This window comes from Micromys minutus, assembly GCF_963924665.1.
Source record: "Micromys minutus genome assembly, chromosome: 13".
Taxonomy (NCBI): domain Eukaryota; kingdom Metazoa; phylum Chordata; class Mammalia; order Rodentia; family Muridae; genus Micromys; species Micromys minutus.
The window spans coordinates 24,761,437-24,779,429 of NC_137982.1; positions in this window are offsets into that span (position 1 = coordinate 24,761,437).

The window sequence follows — 17,993 nt, forward strand, 5'->3', positions numbered from 1 at the left end:
CAATAAAACTAGCATATACCCTCATATTGATTCTGGATGAAGCAACCAAGTTTGAGGGAAAGGGTCCTAAAAGCAGGCAAAATTGATAGAGACAGCCCCACTCCCACTGTTATGAGTGCCCCAAGAACACCAACTTCACAAACACATCGTGTATGTATAGGACCTAGCTCAGGTCAACACAGACTCCCTGGTTGTTGCTTCAGTCTCTGAGTCCCTGTGAGCCATGATTAGATGATTCTGTGGGTCGTGTTCTTATGGTGTCCTTGAGTCTTCTGGTTTCACAATCCTTCTTTCCCCATTTCCTGGGATTCCCTGAACTTCCCCTAAAGTTTGTCTGTGGATCTCTGCATCTGCTCCTATCAGTTGCAGGGCAAAGCTTCTCTGAAAATAATGAGGCTAGGAACTGATCTGTGAGTATAGCAGAATATCATTAAGATTTATTTTATTAAAGTTTATTTATGCCAGTCATCTTTAGTTCTACCCTATGTCTCTGGGTTATCCCATTTTGGTTCTGGGCCGTCCAGGCAGTTTCAGGTGTGGGCTCCCTCTTGTGGTCTGGGTCTCAAGTTAGACCAATCTTTGGCTGGCCACTTCCACAAGTTCTGTACCACCTTTACCAAGGCACATCTTGTGGGCAGGACAAATTGTGGGTCAAAGGTTTTGTGGCTGGGTTGATACCCGAGTCCCACCACTGGACACCTTGTCTGGTTACAAAGAATGGCCAGACCATGCTCTGGATCCCCATTTCTTTCACTCCTTTGGGTCACTGTCATAGATTCCAACGAGTTTACATTACTCTAGGTTTTCACATCACTCACGAAGTGCACCCCAGTTTCAGGAATATCTCCCAGTGCTCTTTCCTTCTATGCCTCGATTCTTGCTGCTCCATCTCCATTCACCTCAGTCCACCCACAAAATTTATTCTATTTCCCCTTTTGAGTGAGATCCATGCACCCCCCCTTTGACCCTTCCTTGTTACTTATCCTCTCTAGGTCTGTAGTTTGTAGAATGATTATCTTTTACTTTATACCTAATATCCACTTATGAATACGTATCATGTTTGTTTTTCTGGGTCTGGTTTACCTCACTCCGGATGATTCTTTCTAGTTCCAACCACTTGCCTGCAACTTTTATGATATCTCTTTTTAAACAGCTGAATAATACTCCACTGTGTAAACATACCACATTTTAAAAAATGTATTCTTTGACTGAATGACATCTAGGATGTTTCTAGTTGCTAGATATTATGAATAAAGCTGCTATGAGCATAGTTGAGCAAATGACCTCGTGCTGGAATGAAATGTCCTTTGATTATATTCCTAGGAGTGGTATAGCTGGGTCTTGAGGTAGATCGATTTCCAATTTTCTGAGAAACCACTATATCAATTTCCATAGTGGCTGTACAAGTTTGCATTCCCACCAGCAATGGAGGAGCATTTGCTCCACACCCTTACCAGCGGGAGCTGTGCCTTGTGCTTTTATCTTAGTCACTCTGACAGGTGTAAGATGAACTTTCAATGTTGTTTTGATTTTCCTTTCCTTAATTGCTAAGAATGTTGAACATTTCTTTAAGTCTTTTTTAGCCCTCTGAGATTCCTCTAGTGAGCATTCTGTTTAGATCTGCACCCCGTTTTTTTGATTGAGTTATTTGGTTATGTCTAGTTTCTTGAGTTCTTTATATATTTTGGATACTGGATGTGAGGATGTCGGATGTGAGGTGGATGAAATCTTTTTCAATTCTGTAGGCTGCCATTTTGTCCTATTGACAGCGACCTTTGCTTTATAGAAGCGTTTCAGTTTCATGAGGTCCCACTTATTGTTGATCTTAGTGCCCGTGCTATCAGTGTTCTGTACAGGAAGCTGTCTTCTGTGCCAAGGCACTCAAGGCTACTCCCTACATTCTCTTCTGTAAGTTTTAGTGTGTTTGCTTTAATGTTGATCCATTTGCACTTGAGTTTTGTGCAAAGTGATGTCGATCTATTTGCATTCTTCTACATACAGACATCCAGTTAGACCACCCCCAGTTGTTGAAGATGCTTTCTTTTTCCATTGTATATTTCAGGCTTCTTTATAAAAAATCAGGTGCCCATAGATATGTGCATTTGCATCTGGTTTTTTGATTAGATTGCATTGATTGACCTGCCTGCTTTTACGGCAACACTATATGTTTTTTATTACTATTGCTCTGTAGTATGGCTTGAAATGAGAAACAGTGGTGCCCCCAGGAATTCTTTTATTGCTCAGTATGATATTTGCCATTCTTTTCTGTTGTCATTGTTTGTTTGTCTACATTTTCATATGACGTTGAGTATTGTTCTTTAAGCTCTGTAAAGAATTCTTTAGTCTAGGAAATTTTTCTTGTATGACTTTGTTGAAGATATTTTCTGGGCTTTGAGCTGAGAATCTTCTTTGATTTCCATCAGTCTTAGGTTTGGATTTTACATAGTGTCCCATATTTTCTGGATGTATTATATCAGTATTATTTTTTTAGATTTAATATTTTTGACTTACGTATTTAATTCTTCTATTGTATTTTCAACAGCTGAGACTCTTCCATCTCTTGTACTCTGTTGGTCATTCTTGCCTCTGCAGTTGCTTTTGCTTAGTTAGATTTTCTATTCCCAGAATTCCCTCAGTTTGTATTTTCTTTATTGCTTCTACTTCTATTTCCATTTTCAGGTCTTGAACAGTTTTATTTGTTTCCTTCAACTGTTTGTTTGTTTGTTTCTTGGTTTTTTTGACATTCTTTAAGGGATTTGTTGATTTCCTCCAATTTTTTGATTGTCCCTTTCTTGATTTCTTTGAGGGATTTATTCATTTCCTTTCTAAGGACTTCTATCATCATTAAGTTGGTTTTAAGGCTGCTTCTTTGTGCTTTAGCTGTGTTGGAAGTTTCAGGGCTTTCTGAGTCCCATTGGGGACACACTGCCCTGGCTGTTGTTGATTGTATTCTTATGCTGGCATCTAGGTATTTGGGTTTGGACTGGTTATAGATCTAGGTGCAGGTTTCTGAGTTTGTCTTTGTTGAGAGATGTTTTGTTCCTTAGTTTCTGTTTCCTTTCTGGTCTTCTGGTCATTGTGACCTGGGGTTCTGGCAAGTCTCTTTCTAAATTGGAGGACTGGTTTCTGGTGGCTAGTGTAGCCATTGATTCAGCAGGGATCTTTGCCAGAGTTGGGAACGGTGAGACATGATGATGAGGAGAGGAGTGAGAGTTGGGGATAGTGTGTTGGGGGCCACTGATAGTGTAATAGAGTGGAGGAGGTCGGTGGGGGCACCATTCTGCAGAAGTTGTGCCTGCGTCTGTTCTTCTGACAAATACAGCCTGCTCTGAGAAAGTGGGAATGTTTTGCACAGATGGGCAGCCTATCTGTTCTTCTGGCTGGTGTGTCCTGAACCTGAGCAGAAAGGTGAGCACTTAAAAAATATTACATCCATCTCTCAATGCAAAAAAAAAAAAAAAAAAAAAAAAAAAAAAAAAAAAAAAAAAACCAAAACAAACAAAAAAAAAAAAAAAAAAAAGAAAAGAAAAAAAAACTTGGCTCTCATCTTAAAGGGAATAAAAGGTAGCTTATTCTGGAGCCATTCTGTGTTCCCATGGCCTGGGAACAAAGATTCGGGACACCTCAAATTCCATGTTCCCATATGGAAGCAATGTCTTAACAAAAATAAATAAATAAATAAATCAAGGTGAGTTTAGAATGTATTGCTGGATATGCCAGAAAAAGTCTGGGAGGGGAGTTATTCTATAGGCCCCAAATACTATCTGATGGTAGTCTTTGCTTTTGCATCGGTGGAAGCTAGTGGTCTTATGTAAGTTAATAGATTCTAAAGGTGTTTTATCTATTAGTCACAGGATGCTAGTTCTGACACGTTAGTGGACAAAGGTTTGAGCCAACTAAAGATAAGGTCGGTAGTCTTTTAGACCAGCAACATTTCACTTTCTCCACAGTATGGAAATTCTAACCAGCCAGTTGGTCTCTGTAGACACAGGCTTCCTGCAGGAGGTTACATTCTAATATCATTTCTACATGTGTAGATCAGTAAAGTAAACTTACTGCCATGTGATCATTCTACAAGTCTTGAAAAGGGTAAATAAAAGATACTGTCCAAGCCCAAGAGTAAGATGGATGTGTCCCACAACTACATTCAGACTCCTTGTAAAATCCCTGAAATGATTCTCATTTATTCTTCTTCTCATTGATGTGTGAGCATGAAAGTCTTCCATTAATACTCATGATGTTTTTCACAGTTTGGTACATGTCAGCTCATTTGACCACGTGTCCATGTTCCATTGTCTAAATAGTCTGTTGACCACTCACACACAGGGACCAGAGCTTGTCATTAAAGTGTGACTCAAATGATATATTCTTTAGTAGCAATAAGGCTCAATAAAGATATCAATTATCAGACCAATTTATCCTTATTTCCTTTCTTTTTAAATTTTACATTCATAATACCCTGCATTTCCGTAATCATTCAAATACTCTGTGCTGATTAATAAGAATATTTGAAATTTCAAAGGTGACAAAATCTGAGTGAGCAACTATATAACACTTTTAGGGGTTATTTTTCATTTCTTTGTGCTCTGGGAACAAGTAGCAAATGGCCTTAAGACATTATATGGCTGTCTACAGTTCATTTTTTTGCCAATATGCTGAGACAAAAACTCACCCCTGAAAGGGGCCTCTAGCCCTGCCCATCAGGAAGTCAGCTACCTGTGACCAGAGGGCCTGAGTAAATTCTTGCTAAAAGCAGGTGTTAACTCACCCTAGCTTGTTAAGAGCCTATAGGGCCTCAACCTTTTGGGAAATAAAGAGGCAGCCTGTGTGGGGTCCTGTATCCCTGTCTCCTCCCCCACAAAGCCATTTGTTGCTGGAGATACACCCCCTCCAGGAATCTTTCAACACTTTTCAAATTGTGGGCATACACAATGCACCTGACCTTGTTCAAAGACTGGGGTTGCACTGCCCCAGGCAAAGAGTAAAGAAATACAGAGGGGAAAAAAATCCGACATCTCTTTCCAGGCCTTTTCACTGTGTTGTAAGGAAAGGCTCCCGTCTGTCAACCAAAACACTTATTAGTTCTCCCTACTTTTCTTTTGCTCCAGTAAATTAACCAATGCACACCATCAGCTGTTCCTGACATAGCAATAGGAATCCCGCCTTTGATAAGATGCAGACGGTGGGAAAAATGCAAAACTTAGCAACCCCTACATTTTAAGTCATTTATTTACCTCTGAGGAGAAAGTTCTTTGTGCCCTTCATTGAATAAGGCATGGACTTAGTGCAAAGCATGCTTTATTCCATAGTAAGGCTAAAACCCAGGGCAGGGTGGCATTTGCTCAAAAGGAACAGATGTCTATAGGGTGTTCTCATCGTGGTGGGGGCTGCCGGTGACAAGGTGTGACATCTGCAGAAGAAATACAAGCAAGCATTTAGTCAGGTCAGTGCTTACTGGAAAAAAAAAAAAAAGAGAAAATCTTGGGGAAGACACGGGACTCCCCTATCCTAATAATACCTACATCTTAATCATAGCAGGAGAAAAGGAAAGCAAGCCCATGTGAGGTCACCACATATCTACACACATGTGCAATTCTTGGCTTAGAGTGGCCAAGACTACTATCAAAGGAACATATGGCATCCATGTGTCTGCGTGAAAAAGCAAGCAATGGGGAACTATAATGAGCGTTGGGGAGTGATTGAAAGTTATTCATGTGAGCTGCTCTTACTTTAACGTCTCAGCTCAGGCACACAAAAAACAGACAGACTAGGTAGAGCCTCTCCATTCCATAACTCCTATGAGATTGGATTTAAGCAGATGGATTTTAAAAATACTAAAATAGGGGGTGGGGGTAGAACATGAAAAAGGCTTTAACAGCCCCCCACACTGACCCCAAGTGAGCCCTCAAAAGCGAAGCACTTTAAAGAACCAGTGTGAGAGCACTCAGGTTGGTTGCATATACTTACTGAAACGTTCAATTCTAAAAATGGAACATCATGAATGGGGAAAGGCTGGGCTTGACATAAGGGAATGATGGGAGTTGGAAGTATTAGCGAAGTCTCTGATCCTATGATTTGGGACAGATAGAGGGGGATCTATGGAGCAGTTTGAATTGTGTCCCCCAAACCTAAGTCGAAGTCTTGGCCTCTGATATTTCCAAGTGTGATGTCACTTGAACTCAGTTCATAATTAGTTATAATGAGGCCATACTGGTTTAAATTGGGCTTTAGTCAATGATCACTGCCCTGAAGGGAAAACAGGGTCGTCAGAAGACTCACAGGTAGAGCACCATACAAGCAAAGACAGAATGAGGATGTGGTGCCTACCAGCTGAGGAATAACCAGGATAACTCTGAAGGGACTCTCTCAAAGCTCTCTGGATGAATACATCCATTTCAGACTTTCATCCTCCACAACATGAGAGAAAAAAGTTTCTCTTGTTTAAAGTTCTCTGATTTGTGGCTAGCCCAAAGATGCTAATGCAGGGGCAACTTGTGTTAGGCTTCTGATAACAGATTTAGAATACAGATTGTTTTTTTCAGTTAGCTAGCCACCTGTGCTTAAGTGTTAACTCTTTGGAAGAACTAGATGAGGAGTATCTGGGGCAGAGGAAACTGTCACAATAGCACAATCATGTGGTTTTTACAAAGAGCCAAATATATAAATGAATTTAAACAATCAGGGTAATTGCATTCAGTTAACAGGAACAGGGTCCAGGAAATCAGAAGACGAAGGACATTTGGTAATGAAAACAGGTCAGCAGAAACTTTTCAATTGTTATCATGGTTGGAAAATTAATTGGAAAAAATGTGTGCAAATGCAAATGCAGAGGTAGATGGGAAATGGAAAAGGCAATGAAATTAAGAAAAATATAATCGTTCTAAAATTTGAGCAGACATCCCTACAACAACAACAACAAAAAAAAAAAAAAAAAAAAAAAAAAAACATAATGTAGACAAGAAGAAAATTTGAAACCAAACTGAAAGGTATCCATTGCTTTAAGAACAAATTATAATGAGTTAAAAAAATAAACAGAAAAGAAAAAGGTACTAAGTACTATTCCTGCGTGGTTTTAAGATGTGACTCCCCCACCCCCTTCTTTGGCCATTTCTATGAAAAGATGAAATGTAGTAGTTTTCCTTGAACGAGTCAGTTCAGGCAATGGTGACAGTGAACCCAATCACAAGAGGTAGTCTGTTCGAGGTCTTCTACCTGCTCCTCCTCTGCTTAGGATGCTTTTCTACTGCACAGGGAGGAAGAAGTGACTCTACTCACCATCCTAAGGACCATGGCTCACACCTTTACAAAATATCAGACAAGAGAGAAGCATGGCACATCTGTTGAATGCCACCAAGCTCTCAGCATGATGATTCAAAGACCCAGGGAAACCCCATCTACTTTTATGCTCAGATTAGGTAAAGAACAAACAGCTACACTTAACTAAAGGGTAGGCCCAGAGGGGAGCTGAGAAGGTCTGGCTGGCTGGATTCTGCTTGGCTTGCTGGTGTGAAGCAAGCCCCTTCTAGAATGAGAGGCTGTAGCCTGCTTTGACACAGAGGGGCAGGAAGTTATAGTAGTGACTTTTATGGGTTTTATGGCTTGCTTGGGGGGACGGTGTTGGAATTTGTAATGCTTGCCTTACAAAGGTGAATTACAGCTTTGTGGCTTGGTTTCAGAGAGATTGAGAGGCAGGATGAGGTCAGACCAACAGTAGTTCGTAGACCTTCCGGTGCCCTTTAAGACAAGCGCCCTTACAGGGCTCACAGGTTGTAGGTCACCGCTCAGGGTGTCCTCTGATGACAGTTCCTCCACCCCTCCACTCAGATGCATCAGCTAAGGCCAAGAGAAACAGACAATCTATCACCGGCTAGGCTTGTAGAGTCACCCCTTCATTTCTGCACAGATTGCCAGGGGAATAAGCCCAAAGCGCGGGGACTGGGGACAGGGGTTGACCTATAAAACCTCTTTGTCTATTACATTGTAATTGTTGTTTGTACTGAATTCTGTTTCCCTGAACACAGACTAAGAATTGGTAGTTCAGTTTCTGGAGTTTTCCTAGGCTTCATTATGCTTAAGAAACATTTTAAAAACACTTTCTATAACCGTCCCTCCCCCCCCCCCCCAAGACAGTTTTATTTCAGGACCTAGAGTTTGTAAAAATATTAGCTTTGTCACTGTGGCTTAGGCAAACTGACATAGTTCTCTTTTTATACAGCCTTCTCAAATAATGACTTTTTAAACATGTTCAGCCACAAAGCTCATGGCCTCTTACTTGGTCTTCCGATTAGGTCCACCTAATTCTAAGGCACCGTTCGTGAGAAAAGTTGGGTGTTCTGTGGCGACTTGTCCCAACCGGTAAATGAAGAAGCTGATCCTTCTTTGTCAGGAAAGCCGGATTGTGTCAATATCCCCAATTTTTCCTTACTGAAATCTGACCCATATCTTCTTTCCCCAAAACATCACACAGGTCCTGTGGAGGAATATTCAGTGCTCTTAACTGCTGAGCCAACTCTCTAACCCCTTGGCATAAATTATTTGTCTTTCTCTGACAAAACTCTACCAGTTGATGTGGGATCTTTAACCATGAATACTGATTGCAACAGGCCAGCTTGTAGAATTTTGTTAGACTCAGGTCTCAGCACCCACATAATGGCTCCTAATTAAAACTCCACTTCCAGGGAATTGAGATGTCCTTCTGTCCTTTGTGGGCACAGGCACACACATGGTGCATACACATACATGTAGGCAAGAAGTCCATACACATAAAACAAAACAACATAAACTGAAATTAAAAGTAAAAACACCTGTAAATGATGTGTGCACACTAGAAAATATAGACATCCGATAATAGAAGATGGATGGTTTATACGTTATGAGCCAGTAAGTTTTATTCCCACCAACCCTATCCTGATGTGTTTTTATTATTAAGTTGCAGACAGTGCTATTGCTATTATTACTACTATTCCTTGGGCTACATTGAAAAAAAATATTGTTTCCTTACTAACTAATGAGCTGAAGAAAACCTTCGACATATATGCATGTTGTATTTGAAGAAGGTCATGCTTCTCAACCTTCCCACTATGCTATTAGAATCTGCTTTCCTATAGATAACCCTGGGTTATTACTAACTATGTTTCATCTGGGCTGCTCTTAACTTTGGCCAGCCATCAGGGCCATGTTTGCATGGCTTACCTAACCCATGGTGGGTTCTCCTGCACTTTCTTCTTTCTCCTCATGCTTCTACTTGAACGCCAAGCCTGAGAAACCTAAGCCTCACCTATGTCTCTCTGTTCAACTACTAGCTATTGTCATCTTTATTTACCAATCAGAAATAATTTGAAGGCAGAGTCACTTAGCTAGCATCTACCTGAGGATTCGCTCATATCTGAAGTAACCATTCTTGGAGGCTCAATATTAGCATTAGAATACAAGCAGCATCAGGCTAACCCACTACAGTGAAGATCCTTGAGTTTGTTGGGTATGCCGAAGGTTATTTTAAACTTCCCGTGGGAAATCCGAATAAAGCATGTTATCAAAGGGAGAAAGAAGGAAGACGTCTGCCAGGGTGGCTTTACTTTAAAAGACCCCACCTTAACATACTCACTAAATGAGACAAGAGATCAAGTTCATGTCCTCCCTGTGCTCAAGTAAATTTTACTGAACTTCTCTCTTTCCTCATAGTTGTAGCTTTTGCTTCTCACAGTGAGAAATTCAACAGGAATATTGTTTAATGTTTTCTGTCCATTAGAATTATGTCTTTTGAAGTCCGATCTTCAGTGTCTTACAAATATTGTCTGGCTTTTAGTAGCTTTAGTTCAAGGGGTAAATTTGATCCCAGCTACTCCATCTTCTCTGAATGTAGAGTTCCACTACCACCCATCTAATGAATTGCTTAATGGCTTGTTATAAATACCTTTTGGATGAGTGTATTCTGTAGTAAAATAAGTTAGGTATTTAATCTCTTGTGCATACCTTCTGAGAGCTTCCAAATTCCCCATGTTAACGCTCTCATATTTCATGCTTACTTGTTAGAACATTTGATCAATGGTTTTACCCCTCTCTAGGCTGGAAGCTTTATAAGACACAATGATAACTATTTTTTTCTTTTGCTCATTATTTTTTGAGTGTATAGTGTATAAATTTGGTTTGATTTATAGTTAGTAAATGAACCTGTGATGTCAGCAAATCTTAACTGCTAGTCACACAGAATTTCAGGAAACTTTATTACATCCAGATTTGATTATTCTGTTTATTTTCATACCATCCATCCTCTCTACTGGTCAGAGAGAATAGTGGCAAAGGGACACTTTTGTGCTAGATTGACAGGATTTTGCCCATATCCGGTGACAAAAGAGGAATGACTTGCTGCTGAATCCGGGAAGCTAGAAACCTGTGACATTCGAGACCTTTCCAAAGCAGGAGATCTAAACCCTACATAGAAGGTGCAGAGAAGAAACACACTGCTAGAGAGCTATAGAAGCCTATTTAAGCATTCTGTAATCCCTCAGAAAAGGAAAAGGCAGAAGAAACAGATAGTTATGGCCAGATACAGTGTATGGTATTAGATGTAAGATTATATACTGTTGAGTACTCTAATGACCACCAGAAAAACCTATGAACAAATAAATGCCTATTGGTTCTGTCCTGTTTAACATGGGAGAGAAAAGTATGGTCCTAGAATTGATAAATATAAGGGTATGGAATTAAGTTGGTTTCAGCTCTTGGCATTTGGATGTAAGACTGATAAGATTGCATCATCCCCTGAGAAACATCAAGTTAAGCAGAATTTCCTGCTTAAGAAGCCTATGAACAGGAAAGGTTGAACTGAGCAGGTGAACTGCAGTGTGAACAACACGTCCTTGATATGATATTGGCTTCAACATCTTCAAGTTGGGAAATTAAAGAAGAATGTAAGTATCTGGTGAAGGTCTTCAAACAGTGTCACCCCTTGCAAATGTGACAAAGGCAGAAAGGCTGGTACATGGACTAGGAGAAAGGACTCTCCTTTTATAACAGACTCACTCTGTGAGGGCTAGAGCACAGGTGGTCTGGACACCTGAAGAATTAAGAATTAGTTCTGTTACACGAGAGAGAGTATTTTTTATCACATACTTTGTATGTGTGTGGAGAGAAGACAGTAGTAGAACCACACCACTGTCTCTGTTCTCTGATCAAGGATAGATTTTTTTTCTGGTGGAACTGTAGGCATCAGAGATGATGAGATGACAGAAATCTAAGGTCATAAAAATCTGCCTGTTTGACCCTCTTTGGTTTTGAGTAAAGGGGAAAGAGGGAAGGGTAATTCAATCTTCATTATCCCAGTCTTTCATTGTCTCAGGTACAAAGAAGACTTGGAAATATAAAGGTAGTAGTGCTTTTAGACGTCTCTGTAGTCTTTCTTTGCAATGCCATGTTTACTCATATTTCTGGCCATATCCTTCCACTTTTCTTCCCTTCCTCCCAAATATGATCATTGTGGATGCTGACTGGGAAACGTGTGTGTGTGTGTGTGTGTGTGTGTGTGTGTGTGTGTGTGTGTGAAGACTTACAATGGAAAGCATGTGAAGAAAGAGATCTGTGTGTCCCAGTTGCTTTCTTTTGTCATGATAAAATACAGCTTACAACTTACAGGCCATCATGGAGGGAAGCCAGGGCAAGAGCGAGGCAGAGAACATGGAGAAAGTGGCTCACTAGCTTGTTTCTATTAGCTTGCACAGTCAGCTTCCTTTAAAAAAGGACTCTCTCTCTCTCTCTCTCTCTCTCTCTCTCTCTCTCTCTCTCTCTCTCTCCCTCCCTCCCTCCCTCCCTCCCTCCCTCCCTCCCTCCCTCCCTTCCTCCCTCCCTCCCTCCCTCCCTCCCTTCCTTCCTCCCTCCTTCTCTCCCTCCCTTTCCTCTCCTGCATTCCCCCTCTCTACCTCTCTCTCCATGTACATCAGAAAAGGGCATCTGATCCCATGACAGATGGTTGTGAACCACCATGTGGTTGCTGGGGATTGATCTCAGGACCTCTGAAAGAACAGTCAGTGTTCTTAACCACTGAGACATCTCTCCAGCCCCCATTATGCTTTCTTATAGAACTCAGGATCATCTGCCCAGGGGTGGCATTGCCCACAGTGAGCTGGGGCTTCCCTTATCAATCACTAATCAAGAAATGCTCTATAGACTTCCTGCCTATCTATTGGAGTTATTTCTCCATTGAGGTCCCCACTTCCAAGATGACTGAACCTTGTGTAATGTTGACATAAAACTTCCACACATTGATTTTATGCAATGAATGTTCTCTGAGAGGAACAAAATATAAAGTGAGGCCTTAAAGCCTGTGAGGTGGGTCTCTGCCAGAAGCCAGGGTCACTGTTTCCCAGTAGAAAACTGGTGGAGAAAATTGAGTTCTATAATAAATTACACTGCAGCAGCTTAGCTGTAAATGATTTTTTAAAAGTTACTTGACTGTGCAAACTGGCTAGAGCAGAAATATTTTAATGATATTTCAAGAGCTTAATGTCAACCATCAGTGTCCAATAAAGGAAAATTACTTTTACTGATACATCTGGAAATAAGATGATCTTTTTTCCAAGCCAAGATCTCTCAAGCTTTGCATAAAATTTGGAGTTTTTATTCTTACGCTGTGCCTGTTACATAAACTTCTTATATTTGATAGAGATAAAAAAGATACATTAGACATGACTCGTTGTGTAGAAAAAAATGAGCAAAATGTTAATACACATTAAATTTATTGTTTTCCCATTGAAGAAAAAGAGAAAGCAAATAATTTATTTGAGGGAAATCACTTCCCTTAAAGAAAGGGCAACATTTTAATAAGTAGGAAGGGACATGGGGATGTGTTCTGAGATGGAAGGAAGCAGTGTGTTCTGGGATGAAAGATGTGGTGAGCTAAGTAGTGACTTTGAAGGGGACACACTGAATCTGAATATAACATTTTGTTCTGTTCCTGTAAAATCCTAACTCGGTCTTCATTTGTATCTGTTTATGCATCTAACTGATATTTATTGCATATCTACTCTGTGAGCCAGCATCTTGGGAAGCACTGGTAATATTTCTGTGGATAAGATAAGCACAGACTGAGTGAAATTTTCAAGCAATTAACTCATGCATTCACATATTAGGTAAAATAAAGTTTAGGTCCATGCCACTGGCATGAAACCCAGAGTAACAATTACCAGAATTGCCTTGTGTAACCTTAGGTTATCAGCACCCAAAGTGCCTCCATCAGCATGAGACACTTGTAGTCCTTTATTTTACAGCTCTGCTATTCTTTGTTTTCCTCCTTTGTAGATCTCTCTCTCTCTCTCTCTCTCTCTCTCTCTCTCTCTCACACACACACACACACACACACACACACACACACACACACACACAGAGAGAGAGAGAGAGAGAGAGAGAGAAAACTATTTTCATTTACAAGTGGCTACCAACTGGAGATATCTTCTGGGTTAGGATGGAGTCCTTTGTAAACTTTTCCTTTCAGCTTTGGGACCCCATTTGGTCCAATGCAGGCCCACACGAGCACGCTGCCACAGTCTCTGTGTATCTTAATCAGTGTTCTATTGCTTTGAAGAAGACACCATGACCATAGAAACTCTTATAAAAGAAAACATTTAATTGGGGTTGGCTTAGAGGTTCAGAGGTTTACTCCATTATCGTAATGAGAAGAAGCAGACAGACACAGTCCTGGAGAAGGAACCAAGAGTTCTACATCTGGATAGAGTGAGTCACTAGGCTGGCTTGAGCATCTGAAACCTCAGAGCTCAGCCCCAGTGATGCACTTCCTCCTGCAAGGCCACACCCACTCCAATAAGGCTACGTGTTCTAACCCTTTCAAATAATGCAACTCCTATTAGCCATTTTCATTCAGGCTACCAGACTGTGAGTTCATCTATGAGCCAGCCCTGTTAGGTCTAGAAGGCCTTGATTCTCTGATATCCTCCATCCTCTCTGCTCTTACATTCTTTTCTCCTCTTCTTTTGAAGAGTTCCCTGAACCCTGAGGGGAGGGATTGGATGAAGAATTCCCTTTTAGGGCTGAGTGTTCCAACACCTCTCAATCTCTGCATATTGTCTGGCTGTGGACAGACAATATTTGTATTTGTTCCCATCTGTTGAGGGTGGAAGCTTCTCTGATTATGGCTGAGCAAGGCATTGATGATCTATGAGTATAGAAGAATGTTGTTGATAGGAGTAATTTTATTGCCGTGATCCTTTTGCTGAGTTAATTTTTTTTTGGTTTCTTCCTAGGTCCCTGGCATATTTAGTTCTTGGCCACCCAAACAGTGTTGGGTATGAGTTCCATCTCATGACGCAGGCTTTAACCTAAATCACATATATTGGTTGGTTAGATCCACAAACTTGGTATGGCTATTGAACCATTCAGTTTTTCCAGGCAGGTCACTCTTCTATAGAGAAGGACTTTTAGCTGAGTTGGTGTTTACTTTATACTCACCCATATTGCTGACAGTGTGTGTTGGTGTTATCTTCAACAATAGGAACTTACTGTCAGTTTTCGGAGAGCCACCAATAGTGGCTGTAGCATTTTACAATCATGCTAGGAACATGTAAAATGTCACTCATCAAAACTTGACATTATTGGTCGTTGGGTTTTCCTGTCTTTCTTAGTTATGCTAACAAGTGTGAATATCTCATGTGATTTTAATTAGCATTTCATTAATAATATTGAGACTTCTTTGCTGTGCCTCTTAGCATCTGTATATCTTTTGCCCATTTACTATAATTGCTTGCTTAGTTTCTTATTGTTGAGTTCTTAGAGCTCTTTGCATATTGGCTACTGATCCAATGTCAGGGGTAACTTGAAAGGAGTTTCCCCAAACTCTATATTTGCCTTTTTATTCTCTTAATGGGTTGGTACTTATAAAGAAAAATGTCTTGAGATGGACAAAGTTCAATTAATTTTTTTTGGATTATTTTATTTATTCTTCAATTTTCAAATTTCAGCCCTTGGATTTTTACGTTAAAAAAATTTGTTTAAAAAAAAAGAAGGAAAAGGAAAGAACAACTTTCTTTAGACTACCTAATGTAATACATTAGTTCTATCCCCTAAACATGAATCAAATAGGTAGATATCAGAGAGTTATGCAGGGAGAAGTAAGTGTAGAAACACAAGGCAAGGCTCCGATGATAACATTTACAATATCAAACTGAGGTCCATGAACACGAATGTGGTAACCCATGAGATATGGCGCATCTGGGATATGTATTTAAACTTTATTTCTCCCAGTTACTTATTTTGACTGGCACATAGCAGGATCTAGATTCACATTCACTGAATAAATAAAGTGCTCGTGCTGAAAGCATACTGGGGAGGAGCTACCAATTCGTGCCCCCCCCCCATAGTTCTGGTTAAGGGGGTGGCATCAGAAATGAATCTTGAAGCAGAGGTGGGGACTTGCTGTCTGGGAGAAAGAGGAGTGTTCTATGCTCCTGCGATGTCTTAGACATAGGTGGGTGTCTGCCCACCCTGCTTGGGGAATGTGGGCCGGAGGGAGGTCAGCATAAGAGCCTAGCTCACACAGGGAAAGCGCAGCAGTTAGTCTCCAGTAAAAGATGGTAGCAGTGTGCCCGCTAGGGAGGATGGGCTAAGGCTGTTGTAGAGTTCTGATCAGACACGTGGAGGGTATCAATGGCAGCTGAAGTGTGAAGAAACGACCAATCATATATCTGTTCTGCAGTCAAGATTGTGGGCCTTGACGGTAAAGTCATAAAGCACAGAACAGAAGGCTTTGGAATGTTTATCTTAGAGAAGTGTAAATATTAAAGATGCCCAAGGTGTAATAGATGCTGGTAGTTGACACCCCAGCTTTCCCCCTAGTACTCTATTTTCATTAAACAGTACAATAAAATATAAAGGGTGAAACAAAACTCATCTATCATTCCAATACGGAAAAGATAATCTGTTGTTTTATATGTATTTCCTTTATTAATTCTAAAATACATTTAGAAATTAGCCTATGGATTTCATTCCACCCTCCTAGCTTTATGAACTACTGTTATGTAGCTGAACAATGGTAGCTTCTTCTCCTCTTCCTCTTGTTTTTGTTTGTTTGGTTCAGTTTTGAGACAGCATCTTCTTCTGTAGCCTGGCTGGCCTAGAACTCACCACATACATCAAATTGGCTTTGAACTCATAATGATCTTCCCACCGCTGCCCTTGAGTGGCAGGATTAGAAGCATGAGATACCAGGTCTAGTCTGGACATCATTTAGAACCCACATATTAAGGTATTACTTAATATATACTGTATACTCAATTAATTGATCATATTTTTTGTGGCAGTGTACATTAAACCAGGTTTCTTATATGCTAGGGAAGGATTCTATTAATAACTAAAACTCCAGCCTTGAATAATTTCCACCACCCCAATCAGGTGAAGTAGGTTTATAGTAGTGACCTTCTAAAACTGGAAGATTTTGTTCTAGCAGGTGTCAATATCCTGACATGCTGACCTTAAATGCATATTCTAATCTGCAGGTATAACCTCCCCACATACTAAGATTCACCTTGATTAGTTCATAAAATACACATTCCAAATGCTGAGCCTCGTGGGAAGCCCAGGACAGCAGCTTCTCCTTGTTTACCAAAAGATGATATAAAGGGACTCATTATTTTCATGGACTCGAACCCCGAGCTTGTGTTAGTTTGCACAAGATGTGCTGGAACATAAACTGAGAAAGAAAGATTCTGAGTCCCTGAAGCTGATGATCAAAAACACCAAAAGATGTTGTTGGGGGCAAGATGGGGAGATACTAAATAAAACGCACGTTTTTATGTTGGGAGAGAGTATGCTATGGGGGAGGACAGAGGAAAGGGGTTCAGAGGAAGCCGAAAATAGTCCCAGAAACAGAGAGCTCAAGAGGGTTGAGCCAGGATGGGCCCAGGCTGTCAGTGGCGCACTGCCTTCTCAGGGCGCAAGGGGGTGGGGTGCAGGCCTACAGGCCAGGTGCAGACAGACCAGGCAGCGGCCAGGGTGGACCCACGGAGTCTTCCTTGGTAGTCACAGCTCCCTATTATCTCTTGGAACTGCCCAGATAAGAAGCAGTGATGTTTCCCAGGATGAGAAATCCAGAAGTTATTAAATATAATTCTCAAGAAAAAGAAAGGAGGGAGGGAGAGAGAGAAAGGCGAGAGCGGGTGGGTGGGAGGCGGGAGGGGGGAGGGAGGGAAAGTGAGAGGGAGGGAGGGGAAGAGGGAGAAAGAGGGAGGGAGGGAGAGAGAGTTCGACGAGCCAGGTTGAGGTGTCTGTTACTTAGAGAAATGATTTTGACGAGGTAGCATTTTGCTTGGGTTTTCCCTCAAATCCCTAACATTTCCCGTGTCCAATGCAAGTGCTGCCCGCTCTCTTTTCACCTTCCAGACCAGCGCCTGTGCTCTTGTAAAAGTCAAGTGGCCTCAGGTTTGGAGCCTGGCTCTTAATGCCCAGTGAGTTTGACCCCAGAGGACCCCTGGGAGTGAGATTTGGTCTGGGCGTTGTCGCTCAGCCACGCTCGGGACGTGTAACTGCTGGCCAGCGTGAGCTGCGCTACTAGTAATAGGCAGAGGGTCGCGCACAGGAAGGGACTTGCAATCTGAGCAAACAGATCACCGTGGATGCTCTGTGGGAACCGGCTTCCCGGACAGGTCCCGAGTCCCCCCCCTTTTCCGCCACCTGTGCACCACGGACCTCCGGCTGAGTTTGCAGACTTGGCCTCAGGGATGGGTCCCAGAGAGTTGGGCGGCTTGCATCGGGCCAATGAACGCGTCCCACAGAGGGCTCGGCTCCTCCTGCACGCGCTGATTGGCCCTGCGACCCTCGGGGCCGGACACGAGTGGGCGTGGCGCGCGCCCCCCACCTCCCCGCGCGTCCCTCCTGCCGCGCTCGCGCCCTCCTTCTCCTGCTGCGCTCCCGGCTCGGGCCGCGCGCAGGCGGCGCTCCGCATTGCACACGCGTGGGGCGCCGCAGTGTTCGTGGGATGGGGCAGCGGGCTG